Raw genomic sequence first — 15,814 nt, forward strand, 5'->3', positions numbered from 1 at the left:
AGGGGGGGGGGAATCCTTTGGGTTGCTGCCAACATCCTTCCTGAATGGGCTGGTTAGAGTGTCAAAGGTAAGATGATCACCAGGAGACTGGAGGCTAAAACATCTGAAGAACGGTTGCAGGAACTGGGAATGTCTAGTTTAATGAAAAGAAGGACCAGGGAAGACATGATAACAGCCTCCCAATATCCCAGGGGTTGCCCCAAAGAAGAGGGAGTCAAACTATTCTCCAAGGCACCTGAGGGTAGAACAAGAAGCAATGGGTGGAAACTAATCAAGGAGAGAAGCAACTTAGAACTGAGGAGAAATTTCCTGACAGAACAATTAGTGGAACAGAAGTTGCCTCCAGAAGTCGTGAATGCCCCAACACTGGAAGTCTTTAAGAAGACGTTGGATGTTGTCTGGAACGGTATAGGGTTTCCTGCCTAGGCAGGGGGTTGGACTAGAAGACCTCCAGTGCCCCTTCCAACCCTTTTATTCTGCTTTCCAGATTCCCAGAAGCCAGGCTCTTGCCCTGACTGCCCCCTTGATGTTTGGGGCTCATTTCCGGCTCCAGGGGGAGGAAAGTTTGGGATGATTTTGAGGATAAAATCACTTAATCTCATTACTGTGCCAGGAGCCGCTAGCTGTGCAAGCGGGGGGGGGGGGTGTTCAGCCGTGTGCAGGGGCCCAGAGGCCCATGCGTGGCAGGAAACGTGTGTGTGCCCTGGGGCTGTTCTACTTTTCCTCTGCCCCTTCCTCTCCTCAGTGTGTGTGTGTCCGTCCGTCCGTCCTTCAGCTGGCCTCCGCTGGGCTTCCTTTATGCTCCGCACACCCCAAAGGAGTTCAGGGGCAATTTTTCCAACTCACAAATTTAATGAAAGGGCAGCAACTTTTCTAAGCTGCAGCTTTTATCAACCTCTGAGGCTCGGGAAAGGTGCGTCCGGACACCTGAGATCCCAGAGATGGGTTGTTGTTTTTTTTCCTGGACTTAGCAGACTTCAATTCCCAGAATCCCCCAACCAGCCAGGCCATTTCTGGAAGCCTCTCAAAGCAGCTAAGTTAGAAAGCCCTGCCCCACGGGGGCTCCTCCTCCTCGGCTGCCCTTTGGCCCGAGACGCCGGGGTCAGGTCCCAGGTGCATCACCCTGGCTGCCCACCCCCCATCCCTGTTGTCCAAGGGGCCCTTTCTGGACCTGCCTGGGGTTCTCCGGAGCAGCCCAGCCAGGCTGGGTCCTCAGGGGTCCATGTTGCGTCCTTAGCAACGAGGGTCCACTCCTGGAATTACCTGGTGGTGCCCCATCCAAGCAAACGTGGGACCCCACCTGGCCTCCCACTTTTGAAGGGAGGGTTATTTCCCTTGCAAAGAAGGGAGCCAAAGGCCACAGGCCCGGGGGGGGGGGGGAGGCTGGAGGGCAGGCTCTGGGCACAGGTGTCCTGCCAGGAGCCACCTCTGGGCCCCCCTCACAAGGGGCTTGGCCCTCCTTCTGCCCCAGATCAAGGAGAGAAGCGGCCAGGAGACATTTCCTGAGAGTGAGGACAATTAATCAGTGGAACGACTGGCCTCCAGAAGTTGTGGATGCTCCAACGCTGGAAGTTTTGAAGAAGAGGTTGGGCAATTATTATTTGTCCAAAACTGTACAGGGGTCTCCTGCTTGAGCAGAGGGTTGGGCTAGAAGACCTCTAAGGTCTCTTTCAACTCTTCTATTCAGATCCATGTTCCTCGCCCCTTTTCCAGCCAGGCTGCCGGTCCCTTCACGCAGCCCTTTCCCCAGAGCCTTCAGGCGGATTCTCCAGCGCCGCCCCCGCTGCACCTGGCGCCAGGTGAGCCTTTCTCTTGGCGGGCCTTCTGCCGACCCCAGCCCCCCCTCTCTCCCTTCTCCCCACCATCCCCCAGCCCAGCCCCCCCCCCCCCCCGCACGCGCCACAGGGGCTTGAAGCGAAGCGGGATGGCGCGGCGCTGCTCCCCGCAGGAGCGCCCGGTGCTCCTGGCAGCCCCCGCTGGAGCCCCGCTCAAGCGGGGAGAACGAGGGCGACGCTCGGGAGCGGAGAAGCCGGCGGGCTGCGGAGCTCCGACGGAGAGCAGGCGCGCCTCCGCCCCGGAGTCTCTCCGTTTTAATCCACTTGAGAATGCGTGGAGTCGTCGGAGAGGTGTGGAAAATAGAGCCGACGCCCATTTGACTTCAGCAGGGGGTTGGACTAGAGGACCTCTTAGGGCCCTTTCAGTCCTAGGATTGTGTGAACTTCAGGCCCCAGAATTCCCCAGACAGCACAGAATTCTGGGCGTTGAAGTCCAGGCGCCTGGCAGTGGCTGCTGGAACCGCAAGATTCGGGATTCCTGATTTTTCTCTCCCTGCAGATATACAGAAATTGATTTTTTTTTAAAGTGTGGTCATTTAAAAGTGGTCCTTCCTGGGAATATGCCATTCCCCCCTCCCTAAAAATAGAGAAATGCAGTCCCTCCCCTGGCTTGGCTTCTTCAACCTGCCCCTTCCCTGGGGGTGGGGGTGCTTTGGGTGGGCTTCCCAACACACCCAGCCCTCCACCCACTGCAGCTTCCCCCCCCCCTTCCCACTTCCACCCATTATCTACCACAACTCCCCTCCTTCGTTTTTCCACCGCTGTCAGCAAGATCAAAGGTGAAGGCCAGAGGCTTGATAAATATTCCTCCGGCAGCAGAGGGCTGACCCCACAGAGGGTCAGTCTTGAACGTCTCACCGCTGGGTCTCGGCTGAAGCCAGGCGTTTGCGGGCTCCTCTGGGGTCTCTCCTTCTTGGCAGCCCCCCCCCCCCCTCGCTGGGCTCCCAGGTTGATGGATGTTGCCTTGATAGAGGCAAAAGCAGCCCACCCATCCCCCACGCAGAGGCTCCCTACCCGGGTCAAGGGGGATGGATGGCCGAGAATGGGGACTTTCTGCAGGAGAATGAGGAGGAGAGAAGCCAGGATGGGGGAGCCTGGTTTTCTGAAATAAAAACCATCCCGAAACTCCCTTTGAAGGAGGCTTTGAAGCCTCTCCCTGATGTGGAAGCTGGTCAGGCCGTCCCCCCTGGGGGCATCCATTGTGCTCTACATGGGGCCGCCCTTGAAGAGTGTTTGGAGACTACAAGCCTCTACCTTCTCTGTAGCTGCTCCGGCCCTCTGGAACGATCTACCCGTAGAGATCCGGACCCTTCCCACTCTCTCGGCCTTCCGTAAAGCCACCAAAACCTGGCTGTTCCGGCAGGCCTGGGGGGCTGTTGACCTCACGAATGAGGTCCGGCCCCACTAAGATTGAGTGTATGGTGCCTTGCTTTTAAATTTGTTTTCCTCCCTTCCTAATTTTAACTTTTTATCTTTTAGTTTTGTTTTTGTAAGCCGCCTGGAGTCCTACGGGACTGGCATATAAATGTATTAAATTACAATTACAATTGCTTTGAAAGAGGAAGAATTAACGGAGGACAGGGATGTACCTGGCGATTGGAGGGGGACGCTCCAAGGCAAGGATGCTGAGGTTGGAAATAAAATCGTGACAGGCCCAAAGACGCAGCCTCTGTCGCAACGGCCTGAAGCAATGTGAAAAGGCACAATAGCAATATAGCAATAGCAGTTAGACTTATCTACCGCTTCATAGGGCTTTCGGCCCTCTCTAAGCGGTTTACAGAGTCAGCATATCGCCCCCAACAACAATCCGGGTCCTCATTTCACCCACCTCGGAAGGATGGAAGGCTGAGTCAACCTTGAGCCGGTGAGATTTGAACAGCCGAACTGCAGATAACAGTCAGCTGAAGTTGCCTGCAGTGCTGCATTTAACCACTGCGCCACCTCGGCGCAACCAACGGACGAAATGCGGTGACATCACACTCAACATTCAGCTGGACTCGCCAAAGGCTGTGCTAAGGTTGTGCTAAGAGGCTCCCTTTTCTGATCCTGATCTGTACCTGAAAATGTCAAGGCCCCAGTGCCCGGAATTCAAAGTTAACAGAATAATATAGTTGGAAGGAACTCTAGAGATCTTCTAGTCCAACCCCTTGTTCAAGCAAAAAAAACGATATCCTTTGAGACAAATCGCTGTCCAGTCTCTTCTTTGAAGCCTTGTGTTGGAGCCCCCACAACCTCTGGAGGCAACTTCTGTTCCACTGGTTAATTGTCCTCACTGTCAGGAAATTTAATAGGTTGCTTCTCTCCTTGATTAGTTTCCACCCATTGCTTCTTGTTCTACCCTCAGGTGCTTTGGAGAATAGCTTGACTCCCTCTTCTTTGGGGCAACCCCTGAGATATCGGAAGACTGCTATCCTGTCTCCCCTGGTCCTTCTTTTCATTCAACTAGACATACCCAGTTCCCGCAACCGTTCTTCCTATGTTTTAGCCTCCAGTCCGCTAATCCTCTTGGTTGCTCTTCTCTGCGCTCTTTCCAGAGTCTCAACATCTTTTCTACATAGTGGCGACCAAAACTGGATGCAGTTATTCGAGGTGTGGCCTTATAAAGTGGTATTAATCCTTCACGTGACCTTGATTCTCTCCCTCTGTTGATGCAGCCTAGAACTGTGTTGGCTTTTCTGAAATGTCTTAATCTGTCCTTGGGAAGAGCCTTCTTCTGACATCCTCGACGGTGGAGATTTTATTATGCATTTTATTCGTATCCTGCTTTTATTAGGTTTTATAAACAACTCAAGGCGATGAAGACAGCTAATGCACCTTCCTCCTCGTATTTCCCCCCCCAAAAAAAAACAACCCCCCTGTAAGGTGGGCTGGACTGAGAGAGAGAGAGAGAGCAGGATTGGCCCAAAGTCACCCAGCCAGCTTTTCCGCCTAAGGTGGGACTAGAACTCTCCATCTCCTGGTTTCTAGCTGGGTGCCATAAAGCAGTGTTTCCCAACCTTCTCAACTTGAAGCATTTGCTGGCTGGGGAATTCTGGGAGTTGAAGTCCGGACATCTTCAAGTTGACAAGGTTGAGAAACACTGTCCTAACCACTGCTGGGGAATTCTGGGAGTTGAGGTCCAGACATCTTCAAGTTGCCAAGGTTGAGAAACACTGTGGCATAAAGAAACCAATAATACTCTCTCTTTTGAGCAGTACAATCTGCTTCCCGTCCAGAGATGGGGGGGCTCCCCACTCTGCTTTCCCCCAGCCAGGACTAAGAGCTCCTCCGCTCCGTCTCCAGGTGATGTCGGACCCCCCAGGAAGGCTCCACCCGTTCCCCCCCCCACACAAGCAGCAGCACCCCACTTTTAAGAAAGCACCCCAATCCCAGGGCCCCCTGCCCCACCCGGGTGCCCTAAATGGCATCATTTTTGCACCCCAACTTTTGCCTCCGTTTGGCAAAGGGGGCCCCAGGATCCGTGGCTTAATGGGGTCGTTGGAAGCCCTTGGAGGTCCGTGGGATAAAACTGATAATAAGCTCATCATTAGAGCCTTCTAGGAATAATTTGGGGTAACTAGGATATCACCCCCATAATTGTTTCTGGGGGGGAGGGAAGCCTCCACGGGCAATGCTGGGATTGAGGTGCCTTTGGGGTGGTCCCCGTGGAGTGGAGTCTGAAGGGGGGGTCCTGACTGCAGCCCAAGAGCCCAAATAAAACAGGGAGGGGGTGGTTTAAAATCAGGTGTAAATTACACCAGCTTTGCTGGGGGGCTCACGGAGAAGGTTTATTCTCTGCGGATTTTTGCTTTCTGGATTTCCACAGGAAATGTGCTTATTTGGCATGTACATTTTTGCTTTTGTATGTATGTATGTATGTATGTATCTGTGTGTATATACACATATGCACATAGACACACGTGTATGTGTGCATGTGTGTGTGTCTGTGTGTGTGTGTGTGTGTATACTTCCAAACAGGGAGAATGCAGAAAAGGGATGGTGGGCAAGCAGAAGAAATTTACCTCTCTCCCTTCCTCCTTCCCTCTCCCTCCCTCTCTCTCTCTCTCCCTCCCTCCCTCCCTCCCTCTCTCTCTGTCTCTGTCTCTCTCTCTCTCTCTCTCTCTCTCTCTCTCTCTCACACACACACACACACACACACACACACACACACAGACTCCTGGGGAGGGCAGCCTTGTTTTCTGCTGAAGCTATAGAAACCGGCCTTCCTTCCGACAGCAACTGACCCACCACAAGAGTCTCTTCTTTCTTCCTCACCCCCTCCCCAAAAACACAGGCTTTGAAGCCTTTCAGAGTTACCAGCCCGTCCCCCCTCCCCGGGGTCAAAGGGCAACTGACCCAGGGCTTTCAGATGCAAATGTGGGCAGGGAAGCGTGTGCTGGAGACACACAGACACACAGACCTGCTCTCCCCCCCTCCCCCCCTCCAATCTCCCAGTCCACAAAGAAGAGACTCTTTGCAGAGGGGGGGCTCTCTCTCCAGGAGGGGAGGGCTCCCGCATTGCCTTGCTTTGCCAGGCCCTCCGGGGATCTAGAGACCCCAGCCCCCAAGATTCACCCTCCCATGAGTCTATTTGATTTTGCTTTGTTTTACATATTTCATTTTAATTTTATTTTATTGGTACTTTATTTGTTTCATTCGTATTTTATTTTAATATTTTTATTCGTGTTTTATTTTAATATTTATTCGTATTTTATTTTAATGATTTTATTAATATTTTATTTATTTTATTAGTATTTCATTTTATTAGTGTATTGTTTTATGGCTTGTTTTGTATTTTCATTGGGTGCCTCTGCCCTCCGAAGCCTTCCTGGGGTGGGCATCTCCTGCCCCAGCTGTGCCAAGCAAGAAGGCGGCCCCCCTTTCTCCCCTTCCCAACAGTGGGGGCCGGCTGGAAAGGGGTGCAGGCCAACAGGAGGGGGGTATTTTCAAAACTGGAAATCTACCCCCCCACACCTGGCTTGCTTGAGGAAGGGCCCCCTCCCAAGGTGGAAAGGGGGGGGTCTGCTCAGAGCCTCCCTCCAGTTGGGCCGGGAATTTGGGGCTCCCGGGAATTCAGTTCAGCGCCTGGAGTCGGATTCCAGGGTGGAGGCTGAGAAGCCCCTCCGTTTCCCCTCCTCTTCCTGGGACTTTGTGACTCTGGGACGGAGGGGACAGGAGGAGCCCTTGGAACAAGGTTTGGGGGCGTCCACTTTGCACCCCTGAAAGAGGCCCCAGAACCAGCCGAAGGAAGGAAGGGCCCCCTTTCCTGAGGGCAGCATCCATACAGGAGCCTGGAGCTGCTGGGACAGCGTTCCCCACCTTCCCTCGGCTCCTTTCAAAGCACCAAGAGTTGGAAGGGGCCTTGGAGGTCTTCTAGTCCAACCCCTTGCTCAAGCAGGAGGCCCTATACAACTCCAGGCAAAATGGCTGTCCAATCTCCCCTTCAAAACCTCCAGGGATGAACCACAGCCTCTGGTGGCCGGCTGTTCCACAGGCAAGTTGTCCTCACTGTTAGGAAGTTTCTCCTCAGTTCCAATTGCTTCTCTCCTTGGTTAGTTTCCACCGTTGCTTCCTGTCCTGCCTTTCAAGGGCTTTGGAGAAGAGCTTGACCCCCTCCTCTTCTTTGGGGCAGCCCCTCAAATACTGGAAGGCCGCTATCCTGTCGTCCCCCCCCCCGGGGTCCTCCTTTTCTCTAGACTGGCCCAACCCAAATCCTGCATGTTTTATCCTCCAGACGAAGCTTCTGGCTCTTTTCTGGACTCTTTTCAGAGTCTCAACATCTGTTTTTGCATCTTCTGGGGGCATCCTGGGCCTTTGAGGGGGCCATGTATCCATGGGCAGACGCCTGGAGAGCCCCCTGCAGTAGTCCAGCTACACGGGGAGCCAAGCATGAGGGCTGCACAAGATCTCCGGAGGCCAGGAAGGCTGCCGTTGGCACCTCAGGCAACAGGGTGGGGGACTGGGAAGCCCCCCAACTGCGAGCCTGCTGACCCGGGGGAGGGCAGCCCCACCCAAGAGCCCCCTCCCCTCCCTTTGAACCCTGCTATGGTTTCCCCCTTGAAGACCGACGGGGGGGAGGGGGTCCTCCAGGCTTACGGCCCTGCCAAATACCAGGTGGAATTGAGACCTGCAGGACAGGCCCCTTCCCCAATCTGTTGCCCCCCACATGTGCCCCCCCAGCACATCTGTATGGAGTCCCAAATCCCCACACGCTGCTTCCACTCTGCATCCAGCAGTGGAAGTTTGGCCTGGTGCTGCCTCTCGGTTGGCCTCCCTCGCAGGGTGGTTGTGAGGTGGAGGGAGGGAGGCAGGAAGGAGCAGGGCAGGATGAGGGCAGAACCCCCCCCCCAGTGGAGACTCTACCAAGGGCCCCCTACTGACACAAGGGGGGGCTTCTTTGTGATTCCCCCTCCCTCCCCAGATGGGTCATTTGCATAAATCTGGAGGGAGCTCAGCCCCCCCTCCCTGTGGGGCTCTGCTGCCCCCTCCCCTCTTCCCCCCCCCAGGGGGCCTTTTTGCTCTGCAAACACACCAGCCAGGCAGCCCCCCCAGCCCCTCCCCCAGGTTTCCCAGGGGAAGGGGCCCTCCCCCCCCCCAGTGACAGCCGGGCTGGAAGAGTTGACCCCAGGTTGAAGGTCAGGGCCTCTCCCCCAGGCCCCTTTCAGATGCAAATGGGGGGCAGGGGGCTTTGTGCCAGGAGGTCAAGCAAGGGGGGAGGGAGGGGGGCCAGGAAGGAGGAGGGAGGCAGCCAGGGAAAAGAGCCCCCTCTAGGCATGGTGCTCTCCCATCAAGGCCCCCCCCCCCAAATACCTAGCTAGCTCTTGGTGTTTTCCATGGGTTGGTATGCTCACTACAGCCTTCCTCTGGCCTCAAGCAGACTTGGCTTCTATCTCCCATTACTAAAGCCTCGATTGATTGATTGATTGATTGATTGATTGATTGATTGATTGATCGATCGATTGATCGATTGATTGATTGACTGGACTTAAGCCAGGTTCAACATCACACAACCCCTTGTGTAAAAAGACGCTGGTTGGATTCACACCAGACTCCCTGCCTCAACCTTCCTAATTTAGGGCCTTCCATTATTCCGTTTTCAAGCCAGGCTGCCTCAGCAGGAAGGAGGGGTAGACTGCCTCCAGGGAGGGAGGCTCTATCGGTCACCTGCCTCCTGGTTTACAGGTGGTCCTCAACTTACGGCCACGACTGAGCCCGACCTTTCTGTTGTTAACTGAAACATTTGCTAAGTCAGCTTCACCCCACTTTACGACCTTCCTTGCCATGATTGTTGAATGAATTATTGTAGTCCTTAAGAGAGTCACGGGGTTGTTAAGCGGAACCGGCTTCCCCACCAACTCTGCTTGCCAGGAGGCCGCAATACCCCGGGATACTCTGCAACCGTCGTAAATGCGGGTCAGCTGACAAGCATCAGGATTTTGATCGCGTGACCAGGGAGAGGCCTCAATGGTCACTAAGTGTGAACAACGGTCATAAGTCACTTTTCCCCAGTGCCAGTTTAACTTAAAACAAGGGCAGAATGAACGGTTATAAGTGGAGGGCTGACGGGAACTCCAGGCTGTGCCAGGGCCAAGGTGGGCACCGACTCAAAAGCTTCGCACCCTCCCATCCTTTTTCCTTCATCAACCAAGGGGCCCATGAAGCTGCCAGCCATTCTGCCTCCTTTCTTTCTGCTTCTTCCAGTTGGACTGCCCAGGGGGAGAGTCCATCGTGCTGAAAAACGGGGAAACTGAGGCAGGATTTACCTCGCGGGAGCAGAGCAGAAATTCCCTGGGGGGGGGGCATTATGCAGAGAAGGCCCATAAAAATGTCCTGGGAAACCGGAATAAGTTTTTTGCCCATCGATCTGCCTGGCTGGTGACGGGCAGCCCCCCACCCTCCCGCCCTCCGGAGGATTCTGGAGACAGGCGTCCATTAGTCCAGAAAGGGGGGAGGGGGCTGGCAATGGGTGGGGAGGGCGCTGGGCAGCTGCTCCAGCCCTCCTTTGGCCAGCAAAGACCTTGGAGAACCTAATTCAGAAACAGCGATAGGAAAGACTTGTAGCTCATGTTATTTTCCCAGCTGGCTGCTCTGAACGTTTCGTCACCAGCCTAGGTAACATCATCAGTGGGGCTTCAAGAAATGGCTTGAGATCAACAAACATATCCATTTAAACCAGAATAGAGCTGGAAGGGGCCTTAGAGGTCTTCTAGTCCAGCCCCCCCCTGCTCAAGCCAACGGCTGTCCAGACTCTTCTTAAAAACCTCCAGGGATGAAGCCCCCACAACTTCTGGTGGCAAGCGGTTCCACTGGCTAATTGTCCTCACTGTTAGGAAATTCCTCCTTAATCGCAGGTTCCTTTTTCTCCTTGGCGAGTTTCCATCCGTTGTTTCCCTGTCCTGCCTTTCAAGGGCTTTGGAGAAGAGCTTGACCACTCCCTCTTCTTTGGGGCAGCCCCTCAAAGACTGGACGGCTGCTATCTTGTCTCCCCTGGTCCTCCTTTCCTCTGGACCAGTGTTTTCTGAACCTTGGCAACTTGAAGATCTCCGGACTTCCAGTATTGGGGCATTCACAACTTCTGGAGGCAAGGAGTTCCACTGAGTCATTGTTCTAACCAGTGTTTTCTCAACCTTGGCAACTTGAAGATGTCCGGACTTCAACTCCCAGAATTCCCCAGCCAGCATTCGCTGGCTGGGGAATTCTGGGAGTTGAAGTCCGGACATCTTCAAGTTGCCAAGGTTGAGAAAGCACTGCTCTGGACCGTCCATACACCCCGTTCCTGCCACCATTCCCAGTATGACCTGGCCTTCCTTTGCTCACCTGTTGCTCCTCTCTGCCCCTTTTCCAAAGTCTCACCTGAGCAACTCAGAGGATTAAAGGCCTGGAGACACAGACAGGAAGAACAGCTGCAGGATTTGGACTTGGCCAGTCTGGAGCAAAGAAGGATCGGGGGGGGGGGGGCATTGTAGCATTTTCCAATATTTGAGGGGCTGCCCCAAAGAAGAAGAAGGAGGTCAAGCTATTCTCCAAGGCACCAGAGGTCAGGAGAAGAAGCCGCAGGTGGAAACTCCTCAAGAGGAGGAGCAGCGTGGAATTAAGGAGGAGCTTCTTAATGGTGAGGACACCAGAAGTTGGGGTTCATCGCCGGAGGTTTTGAAGAAGAGCATATACAGCAAAACAGACCAATGGATGAAATGGGAAATGGCAACTTGATTTAAGCTTGAAGAAAGTTTTAAGTGAAGAGGCGAAGATGAAATGTTAAAAGAGCGGAATGGCGAATTTGAGAAACGTACTTTGCGATGGAGATGATACTTGTATTGTAAGCCGCCCGGACTCCTTACGGGATTGGGTGGCATATAAATGTTATTAAATTCAATTCAATTCAATATTATTGTAAGAGATTAGAATTAGGGCTAGGGTTAGTGATCCTGTTTTATGTACTCGGAAGGAAACAGGTTTAAGATTAAAAAAAAAATATGGGAAGAGAATAACGTGGCTCAGATTGGAAATAGAAATAGGATGTAAAAAGGATTGTGTATATGAGGGGATGTAAAAAAAAAGATCAGGACGATACTTTGCTCATAAAATATGTAAACATTTGTAATGAAAAATAAAAAAATTTGAATTAAAAGAAGTTGTGAATGCTCCATCACTGGAGGTTTTAAGAAGAGAATGGACAGTCTGAAATGGTGCTGGGGGTTGGACTAGAAGACCTCCAAGGTCCCTTCCAGCTCTATTCTGATTGATTGACTGAATCCATGGATTGGTTCCCAGGTGCCAATCGGGCATCAATGCCTGGGCTTCCTCCACAGGATGCCACGCTGGGGTCCAGCCTCTCCTTCATCCCAAGCCAGCATGGCCACTGAGGGCACTGTCCAGGGGAAGGCAGTTTGCCCACCACAGTCTCAGAGGGTCAACAGGAACTGGCAGATGCCCACATGTGAATGTCCTTTGTGGCAGAGAAAGAGGGGGGGGATTCTCCCTAGAGACTGGAGCAGTAGCTAAAGAGGACTGGGGGGGGGGTCTCTGTGGGGGAGGGAGGGGGGCTTGGAAAGAGAGCCAGAGACTTCTTGGTGGGTTTTTAAGAATTGAATTTCAATTTGAATTTATTGAGTTTGTATGCCGCCCTATTCCCGAGAGACTCCTGAGAAGCTCTTGGGGCATTTCATGCTAGGATGAGCCCTCTGATGCCCCCCCCCCTGCTCCTTCCTCGCCCCCTCCCCCTCCCAGGCTTCCCTGCATTCAGCCCATTTCTTGCACTGGGGGGAGGGGGGAGTCTTTGGAGAATTCGACAGGAGAGGGGGTGGGCTGCCATCCTGCATGGGGGTCTGTAAAGGCAGAAGGCATCCCCCAGCCCTTCTGCCTAAATTTCCACCAAGGCACCCTCTGAAGGATTGTAAAGACAAAGGGGCCTTTGAGACCATCCAATCTAGCTTGCCCTTTCCCACTTTATCTGGGGCTCCCTCTGGGAGGGGGAGGGTGACGGCCTGCCTCTTTAGGGTGAGGGTCTCCTCTGAAGAACCGTGGAAAACCGTGTTCTCCTTGGGGGGGGCTTTTTGTCAGCACATTTTCAGTCCTATAATAAACTATGAAATAAATGTATTGGCTTTATGTTTACTATTTAAGTATTTAATACATAATTGGAGCAGGAGGAAAAAGGGGGAAAGCTGCATTTTAACCATTGATGGGAACGTAAACGCTGCGATGAAATTTTAATACTCTCCCCTCTGTCTCCTGGTGCAGCCGAGCTAAATTTCTCCGCTGTCTTAATTGTTTGCCTTTTCCATGATTTAATTTCTAATCTGCTCTTCCATGCTGGCTGCTAAATTATTCAGAATTTGATCTGCAGTGCTAACTTTCTCTGTCTCCAGCAAGCCCCTAGCTAATATTGGGGCTCCCATCTTGACCCTATCCATCTCTGGGGCTCTTATTTGGAGACACACAGCCCCCACCCCCCACCCCCAAGGAGAAACCACATTGATGGCTTTCTGGGTGGTTGGATCACAGATCCCATCTTCCCCAGCCGGTGAACGATGGTGCACACTGCGATCCAAAACCTCTGGGAGGCTGGGCCGGGTTCTCTGAGTGCCTAAGGAGAGCTCAGCTACTTGCAGGGTGAGCCGCAGTGAGATTGAGAGCAAAAGTTATTGCTACTTTTATTTATCAATATTTTGAATATTTGATCCTGCCTTCCGACAGACCCACCAAGCTGATGCATTGATAAAAACTTAACCATCAATAAAAGCCTCCTACAAGGTTTAGAGCAGTGTTTCTCAACCTTGGCAACTTGAAGATGTCCGGACTTCAACTCCCAGAATTCCCCAGCCAGCATTCGCTAGATAGATATAAATAGACACCCTCGGCGTTGAGTCATGCCGGCCACAAGACCACGGAGACGTCTTAGGACAGCGCTGGCTCTTTGGCTTTGAAACGGAGTTGAGCAGCACCCCCTAGAGTCGGGAACAACTGACACCTATGTGCGAGGGGAACCTTTACCTTTTAAAAGATTTAGAACAATAATAAACTCAGTCAAAACCATTTTCAAAGGCCCAGATTTGTTTTTTAGATATATACATATATATATTTGTGTGTATAAATGGGCTAAAAACAAACCGAAGCGTTTTGTTCTTTGATGCTGGGTGGGTTACGTGACATCCTGAATCCTTTTGTTGGTGGGTGGCTTGTTCTTCCTGCCCACCTCCCCCTCTGACAGTGGCTTGCTGGGGCCAAGGTGGGCCCATGGACCCATCAATGGGGGGGTCCTTAGTGGTTTCTGTCCGTCTGGTGGAGGAATGTAGTCAGGTGAAGGCCCTGAAGCAACGGAGGGGACTGGGGAGAGGGGGGCTCACCAAGGAGAGAAGCGATCCAGAAACGAGGGCAGATTTCATGGCAGGGAGAACAACGAATCAGTGGAAGGACTTCTCTCCAGAAGTTCCTTTAAGGCTTTTAAGAATAGGTTGGACAACTATTTCCATCTGCAATGGTATAGGTCTCCTGCTTTGGCAAGGGGGTGGACTAGAAGACCTCCAAGGTCCCTTCCAACTCTGTGATTCTGTTACCTGAAGGTTCTGTCCTGGGTCCAGAACTCCTGAACATTTTGAGTAAATGTTGACAGTCTAGAAAGAGTGCAGAGAAGAGCAAGAAAGAGGATTAGGGGACTGGAGGCTAAAACATATGAGGAATGGTTGCAGGAAACTGGGTAGGTCTAGTTCAATGAAAAGAAGGACCAGGGAAGACATGATAGCAGTCTCCCAATATCTCAGGGGCTGCCACAAAGAAGAGGGAGTCAAGCTATTCACCAAGGCACCTGAGGACAGAACAAGCAATGGGTGGAAACTAATCAAGGAGAGAAGCAACTTAGAAATGAGGAGGAATTTCCTGACAGTGAGAACAATTAATCGGTGGAACAGAAGTTGCCTCCAGAAATTGTGAATGCCCCAACACTGGAAGTCTTTAAGAAGAGGTTGGAGAGCCATTTGTCTGAAGTGGTGTAGGGTTTCCTGGCTAAGCAGGGGGCTGGACTAGAAGACCTCCGAGGTCCCTTCCAACATTATTTTAAACAACTGAAGACAATGGAGAAAAAGGATCTTCATAACAGTTTTGGAGGGACTGCTAGAAGGCCAGAGGACCTCAGAAGATCCACTGGGTTCCAAAGGATCTCGACCGACTTGGGCTGAAACGCTGTTGAGGGTCCAGGACCGAAACGCCCTGCACTTTGGCAGAGACCAAGAGGGGGGGCACCACGCAGGGTAAGGAAGCAGAGCTGGGCCAGATCCATTCCTCAAGTGACAAGGGGGAAAACACGGCTTGAGTCCAGAGCAAGAAGGATGCTGAGGCCGTCCTGTAGGCCAGTGTTTCTCAACCTTGGCCACTTGAAGATGTCTGGACTTCAACTCCCAGAATCCCCCAGCCAGCGAATGCTGGCTGGGGGATTCTGGGAGTTGAAGTCCAGACATCTTCAAGTTGCCAAGGTTGAGAAACACTGCTGAAGGCGAATTCCCCGGGAAGAGAAATTGAAGGAACTTGGCTTAAGGAAGAGAAGGCTTGGAAAGGGAGCCCGAATAGAGCTGGAAGGGACCTTGGAGATCATCTAGTCCAACCCTCTGCCCAAGCAGGAGACCCGCTACCATTCCAGACAGGGGGATGTCCACTCTCTCCTTCAAAATCCTTCCAACTTTGGGCCAGGCAGCCTCACGTCATCTGCCCTTCCGCAACTGGAGGAGTTCAGGCCGAGGCTGGGCAGCCTCCGGTCTGGGAGGGCCAGAGGACTCCGGCCTTGGTGGGGGAGAAGTGTTGGCTGGAGGGTCTGCAAGGCCCCCTTCCACGTCCCTCCTCCTCCCCTTTCCTCCCAGCAGTGGGGCAGAGCCCCCTTTCTCGGGTTCCGCCTGGAGCCCAGCACCTTTGGCTCCCAGGGCGGGGCCTCCTCCGGCGGGGGCGGGACGGGGGCCCTTCCCAGCCACGGCAGGACTGAGGTCCCCGGTGTAAAAGCAACCCCCAGCCCCCCCCCTTTCTTCAGGGCTGATGCCGCCTAAAGAAACCCCCTTTTTCTAACCCCGCAGCCCCGCTCCCTCCCTCCCCCCCTTCGGGAGGAACTCCGGGCAGCCCCTCCCCGCCCCCCCCGGGCGGCCGAAGGAATGCGCGGGGCTGGGGGGGGTGGAGGGCAGTTTGGCTGGTTCGGCCCCCTTTTGTGTCCCCGACCAGCCGAGCGTCTCCGGAGCGGCCCCCGCCGAAGCCCCGCGCCAGCTGGACGGAGCCGCCCGAAGATCGGAGGGGCGCCGGCTCTGCTTTCGCCCTTTGTCTCCCGCGGCCCGCGGGGGGGGGGGAGAAGGCGGGGGGTGGGCCGCCTGGGAGCCCCCCGCAGCCCTTTCCAGGGAGGGGGGCCGCCTGGGCTCCCAGCCCCTCCCGAGCCTCTCGGGCCGAAGGGCAGCCGGGCGGCGAAGGGCGCGGCGGAGTCCAGGGGGGCTCGCTTGGCCGGACCCCCGCCCGGCCTTTGCCCCGGGAGG

The sequence above is a fragment of the Thamnophis sirtalis genome, unplaced genomic scaffold (assembly GCF_051295495.1).
Source record: "Thamnophis sirtalis isolate CommonGarterSnake01/CBP01778 unplaced genomic scaffold, rThaSir2_p1.2 scaffold_1, whole genome shotgun sequence".
Lineage (NCBI taxonomy): Eukaryota > Metazoa > Chordata > Lepidosauria > Squamata > Natricidae > Thamnophis > Thamnophis sirtalis.